The sequence below is a fragment of the Natrix helvetica genome (assembly GCF_964273705.1).
Source record: "Natrix helvetica genome assembly, chromosome: 1".
NCBI classification, from domain to species: domain Eukaryota; kingdom Metazoa; phylum Chordata; class Lepidosauria; order Squamata; family Natricidae; genus Natrix; species Natrix helvetica.
Window position 1 is genome coordinate 20662091 of NC_138548.1, and position 6871 is coordinate 20668961.

Consider the following 6871-nt stretch of genomic DNA (forward strand, 5'->3'; position numbering starts at 1 on the left):
AACTTGTATTTTTCAGCTGCTGGTTTCTGCTACAGTTATTATTTTTCCTTTGTACACTAATAACTGAAATTCACGTTATTTCTCATACTCTTGAGCATTATTGGATAGTCAAATAAAAGTTATAAACTCTGCCAATGTTCATTTTTATTTTTCAATACTTCACTAGATGAAAATACAGCACTATTCTTGTTTTCCTCTAAAATGTACAAGCTATTATCTGAGATCTTTATATTAGACCCTAGGATTGTTTGAAATCTTATTAAAGCTTGTCAAATTTCAGCTAATCACAATTTACTACTCTGTGAAGTGCAACTGATTTCATGTCAGCAGTTCAACAGCCACATAATTCAGACCATGACTCCAGGAACAAATATAGGATCACAGTGTTGGAAGGACTTTGAAGGTCTTAGGCTAACCTCCTGCCCAAGGCAGAAGTCCTCATTCCGTCTCACACAAATGGTTGCCCAATCTTTTTTCTTTTAAAGCCTCCAGGGATGGATCTCCCAAACATTGGGTGTTCCATTGCTTAACAGCCCTCACTGTCAGGAAAATTCCCCTTATTTCCAGGTGGTCTGGAATCTCGCTCTTCCATTCATTGCATCTTATTCTACCCTCAGGTGTTATGGAGAATAAGTTAACTTTCCTGTGGCAGCCCTTCAAGTATTGGAAGACTGCTATCAGGTCTCCCATCAGTCTTTGTTAAGGTAAACATACCTTATTTCCTTTACCGATTCTTCATAGGAATTAGCCCCCAATCCCTCTATTACCATATTTGTTGCCTTTCTCACGTTTTTCTAGGGCCTCAGCATCTTTTTTGTACAGGTAGTCCTCAACTTACAGTTGAGCCCAAAAATGTACGTTGTGAAGTGAGAAATTTGCTCCATGTTGTGACTTTCCTTGCAACATTTGTTAAGTGAATCACTGCAGTTCTCAAATTAGTAACATGGTTGTTAAGTGAATCTGGTTCCCCCACTGACTTTGCTTGTCAGAAGGTCACAAAAGGGGATCATGTGACTTTGGGACACTGCAGCTGTTACACATGTGAGTCAGTAATCAAGCATCCGAGTGTGAAGCATTCGACCATGGGGATGCCTCAACGGTCACAAGTGTGAACAATGATGTCACTTTTTTCAGTGCCGTTGTAACTTTGGTCATTAAATGAGCTGTTGTAAGTTGAGGACTACCTCAACTGTGACCAGAACTGGGTGCAGTGTTCTCTGTGGTCCCACCAGTGCCATACAGAGCAATATTATCCTTTCCCTTGAGGCTGATACTATCACTTCGTTATTGCAGCACAGGATAAAGCAGCCTTTTTGGTAGTTGCAGCACACTGTGATTCATAATTAAGCAACAGTCCACCAGGATACATAAATCCTTGTCATCGGCATTACTGTTGACCCAATTACTGCCAATCAATTAATGTTCTTATGCACCTGGCTTTGGATGCCTAAGTGGGTGACTGCATCTTGTTGATTAGGCCTGTAGGAAGTTATCACCCAGCCCTCCCCCAGAAAAATGAAATATCCTAGGAAATATTGATAAGGCAGAATATTATATTTTCCTGGATGTGAAAAAGGGAGAAACACATTTTAAACACAAAGTAAATTCCTGCAGCTTCCTGGCCATCCTCACTTTATCAATGGGCCATTAAGAAGGCCAAGCTAGTCCACTTTACATAATAAAGCGTTCTCCCCTTCAGCTCCAGGGGGATGGGAATGAAGGCATGATAATATAAGCCTTTACTCAACTGACCACATGGCATCTGAACTCAATCAAACCTGGATTCAAAACTCAGCCTAGAGGGTTGCCCTTGCATGGGCCCATGTGAGTCTGACAGCCAATCAGAATACATTTCTTACACAGGAACAGGGAACAGATAGGTGGGGCCGAACAGATTATAAAAAGCCCTGCAAGCCCTTCAGCCCTTCCTTTGCCTTCTCTTCTTCTCCACCAACATTGAAGCATGTGATCACCTTTACTGTTCAGGACTCAAGCCATGCGGTCCTGTCCACCATTAAAACCATCTTTCCAAGCAGCTTCCATGTCTCCAGTGTCTTTTTCCCCACTTGGAGCCGAACCCAGAAGGACATTTCTTCCAACACTAGGAAATATTGAAAAGGCAGAATATTTCTCTGGATGTGAAAAGAAACATTTCAAAAAGACAAGGTAACTCTCCCTGCAGCTTCCTGCCCCCACCTTTTGTCCATGAGCCATTAAAGCCCGACCCAGTCCCTTTACATAATAAAGAGTTCTCCCCTTCAGCTCCAGGGGGATGGGATTAAGGCATGATAATATTGGCACTTTACTCAACTGACCACATGGCATCTGAGAACTCTGAGAATTCAACCAAACCTAGACTCAGCCTAGAGAGTTGCCCCTGCATGGGCCCATGTGAATCTGACAACCAATCAGAATACATTTCTTACACAGGAACAGGAAACAGAGGTGGGACTGAACAGGTTATAAAAAGCCTAGCAAGCGCCTTCTCTTTCTTCCTTCTCTTCTTCTCCACCAACATTGAAGCATGTGATCACCTTTTTTCTTCAGGAGCTCAAGCCATGTGGTCCTGTCCACCATTAAAACCATCTTTCCAAGCAGCCTCCATGTCTCCAGTGTCTTTTTCCCCACTTGGAGCCGAACCCAGAAGGACATTTCTTCCAACAGGCCCAATGGTAAACTCTGCTAGGTTTCTTCTAAATCTTAAACTTATGTTCCAAAGTGCTAGCAATTCTCCCTAGCTCTATGTCATCTGCAAATTTGATGAGCACCTCTTCAATCTTCTCATCTAGGTTATTTATGAAGATGTTGAAGAGCACTACACTGAAGACAGAGCCTTGAGGATCTCCACTGCATGCTTCTCTCCACATAGATATAATTCCATTAAGGACCACCTCCCTCAAGAGTTGGTTAGCCAACTGCAAATTCATATTGGTTCCATACTGTTCTATCTTGCCAAGAAGTAGACTGTGGTTTGCTTTTATCAAATACCTTACAGATATCCAAGTGTGCTATATGCACAGCATTTCCTTCACCCACTAATTTAGTCACTTTATCAAAGAAGACAGTAAGATTTGTTTTGCATCACCTATTCTTAAACCCATGCTGACTTCTAGTAATCACCGTGTTCACTTCTAGGTGCTCAAACCTGCTGCTTGATTGCCTTTTCCAGGATTTTCCCACAGGCTGATTGGTCCTCAATGATCTCTCCCATTGATACAATAAAGTTAGCCATCAATTTGCAGCATTGTTTCTTGTTCCAACGACTGGAAAGATAGATGAGAATGCCATAGACTTCCTGTCTATGTCAGTAAAGGTTATAGTGATAGTTATAGATGTTCTTTCTTACGTGCTTCAATGCCATTTGGATCAGCTAAACCTTGGGAGTTGTTCTCCCACACCCCTGTTCTTGGCTGACAGCATACTATTCAAACCGATACTCTTAAGAATTTGAACAAAACACGTTACTTAACAAATCATCCTGTTATGGCCTACAAATGTGAATACAGAAGTAGGAGAATAAAGATATGGCAACTGTTTCCATTAGTTGCCAGAAAATAAATTATAACATACCAAATGGAGCATAAATGTCTAAGGATCCTGTTAAATACAATAATAGGGAGCTGCTTTGTTTTTGATTTAGTATGTCAAAGGAACACTGTAACTATTGCCACTGTAGATTGTAAATCTTGGTTTGTAAATCGCTACAAAATGTCCAACTTTTTCTGGGTGGAATATAGATATCTTCTCCCTTTTAAAAAGCGACCTTCAAGGATTGCAGGAGATACATTGATCAAGGGGTATTTGGAATTTTCAGTTCTTTTTAAAACACACTGAGAGTTTTTAAAATCCTAAAACAGATGTACTAACTCTGGAGTTCACCACCACTATGGTTAAAGTTTAAAGTTAAAGTTTTCTCGTTAACACTAATTTAGAGAGTATTGCACTACCAGGCACAACCAAGATGTGGATATTAGTCTGTACAGCCTAAAGGATCTAGACCACAGGTGTCAAACTTCATCAAATCATGTGACGTATTATGATATATCTTGCCTTTGCAGAGCAGGGGTGGGCATGGCCTGAGTGTGATGCATCCGGCCCATGGGCCGCTAGCTTAGCACTGCTGATCTAGACAAACTCCAGAGAGTCCTCAACTTACAACCATTTGTTTAATGACTAAAGTTACAACCGCACTGAAAAAGTGATTTACGACTAGTTCTCACATGACTGTTGCAGCATCCTCATGATCACATGATCAAAATTGGGGTGCCTGGTAACTGACATGTATTTATGACAGCTGCACTGTCTCTGGGTTATGTGATCACCATTTGCGATCTTCCCAGCCAGCTTCCAACAAGTCAATGGGGGAAAGCCAGATTAGCTTAATGACTGCATGAATCACTTAACAACTGTTGTGATCAGGGGTGAAATCTACTTACCTTCGCTACCGGTTTGCAAATGTGAGCGCGCACTACCCCTGTGCATGTGCAGAGCATAAAAAAGGACGAGATGACATCTGGGCAGGTGGGTGGAACCTGCTACCGAGCGCCTGCAAAGGTAAGGAGAACATCGAGGTGGGAATCCACTGTGCCACACAATTTAGATTAGCTAGAAAGCAGCTTTCTAGCTAATATAAATCACGTTTCACAGCTGATCGTTGCAAATACTGGTTTGCCCGAACGGGTAGCATTTTTTTACTACTGGTTTGGGCGAACTGATAGCTTTTTTACTACTGGTTCGGGTGAATCACCCCTGGTTGTGACTCACTTAGCAACTGTGGCAAAAAAAATCATAAAATGGAGCATAACTCAGTTAACAACTGCCTTGCTTAACACTGGAAATGTTGGGCTCAGTTGTCCACCATGACAATTATGCATGTCTCTCCAAGAGAAGTTCAGCTGTCCACTTTTGGAAAACAAATGAGAACATTCTTGTCACCAGGTACTTAACAAGTGCTGTAAGTGGACAACAAATACAGATAGTCCTTGACTTACAACAGTTCATTTAGTGATTGTTCAAAGTTACAATGGCACTGAAAAAGTGACTTTTGACCATTTTTCATGGTTGCAATCTTTGTAGTGTTCCTATGATCATGTGATCAAAATTCAGATGTTTGGCAATTGATTCATGCTTATGACATTGCTATCTCTCACCTTTTGCAAGCTTTTAACAAGCAAAGTTAATGGGAAAGTTAGATTCACTTAACTGAGTGACTAACTTATCAACTGCAGTGATTCACTTACCACTTGCCACTTCAGTGGCAAGAAAGGTCGTAAAATGGGACAAAACTCACTTAACAAATGTCTCACTTAACAACAGAAATTTTGGGCTCAATTGAAGTTGTAAATCGAGGACTACCTGTACTCCCAGACCAGATTATTTACAAGTCTGTCTTTTATTTCTTTTTTAAGTATGATCTTTATTGTCATTGTACTTAAATACAACGAAATTGGTTTTTTCTTGTTATTAAAAAAATTAACTTTGCTTCTATTTTTTAAATTTATTTTAAAGTATTGCTTTTGTTTTAATAGTCACTGCTAATCACTTGACAGCCCAAACCGGTGCTGACTCAGTAGTATGACCTGCACAAAATCCTGCTTGAAATGGGCCAGTGAGATTCTTTACTGCTAGGTAAATAAGAACTGAGAAAGGACAACTCACCCAATAACATAGGACAAAATAAAACAGAAGATAATAGATAAGAATTAGAACAAATGAAAGCATCACATTAAGGGATTTTAAAAGATAGTGAAGATTTAGGTATGTTTCAGAGGTACATTTCAAAGAATTTAGAAAAATGACTGTCGTAAGAGAACAAGTCTAGTTAAGAATTGTAGAAAAGGAAAAAAATTATTAAAGGGAAAGAAGGAAAAAGTTTCAAATAACTTCTCAAACTTACCGGGTTACCAGTAACTGAAAAAAAAAAACCCCTGGAAAAATCTGGGGTAACAGAAACAGCAAGTACCAGTAAGCCTTGGAAAGGAACAGAAGCCTAGAGTGCTTAATTTCTTCGGAAATCATTGCATTAAACACAGAGGAACTTTAAATAGCATTACGTAGTAAATACAAGAGGCCAAGACATCGCAAAAAATGTCCGGGGGACTTGGCTTGAACACATATGAAATTTTGGCTTATTCCCATATGGCAAAAAATGAGTAGCAGCTTTATGAAAGGAATCACTATTGACAGCAGATAAGTATTTTCTATTTTTCTGCTCTACTTTATCAAGATGAATTTGAAAATTTTATAAGTTCGGTATCAGCCATGGATGAGAATTATTTTTTCAAGTTGATTTTTCAAAGGATGGAATCAAAAGATCAACATGGCTCAAGTGGCCAAATTAAAAGCCATTGTCAGCCCCTCAGGAGATTCAACATCAGATGAAGTCAATTGAGAGGAAAGAAGAGCCAATAATAGCCTGCCATAAAATAAACAGAGAGAGAAGCAAATCAATACGGTCAAAATGGTTGATGTGTTGGAAAGCCATGCTACGGCATAAAAGCTTACAATAAAATGGTCAGATTAGGTTTCTTTGAATAAATAAATTATGAAATTTCAGTTGTAAATTCTTAGTTAAGTTCAAAATGTTGTCCTAGAAATGAGCATGAGAGTTTCTAACATCTTTAAATCAAAGTTTAGTGAATATCCTTACTAAAATTAGAGGAAATATTGGGGTACTAACTTCCCCAAACATCAGTACCTGGGCATCTAGCCTTAACACTCAAGATTCATGAGGACAGTTGCTCAACAAATCAATTATTAGGGCAAAGTGGATGAAATATAATAGCACTTTAACAATGGGAATAATCTCATTTATTAATCTCAGTTAATGGGGAATTTAATCTGAACAACTAGGAATGCGAAAGATAAATGT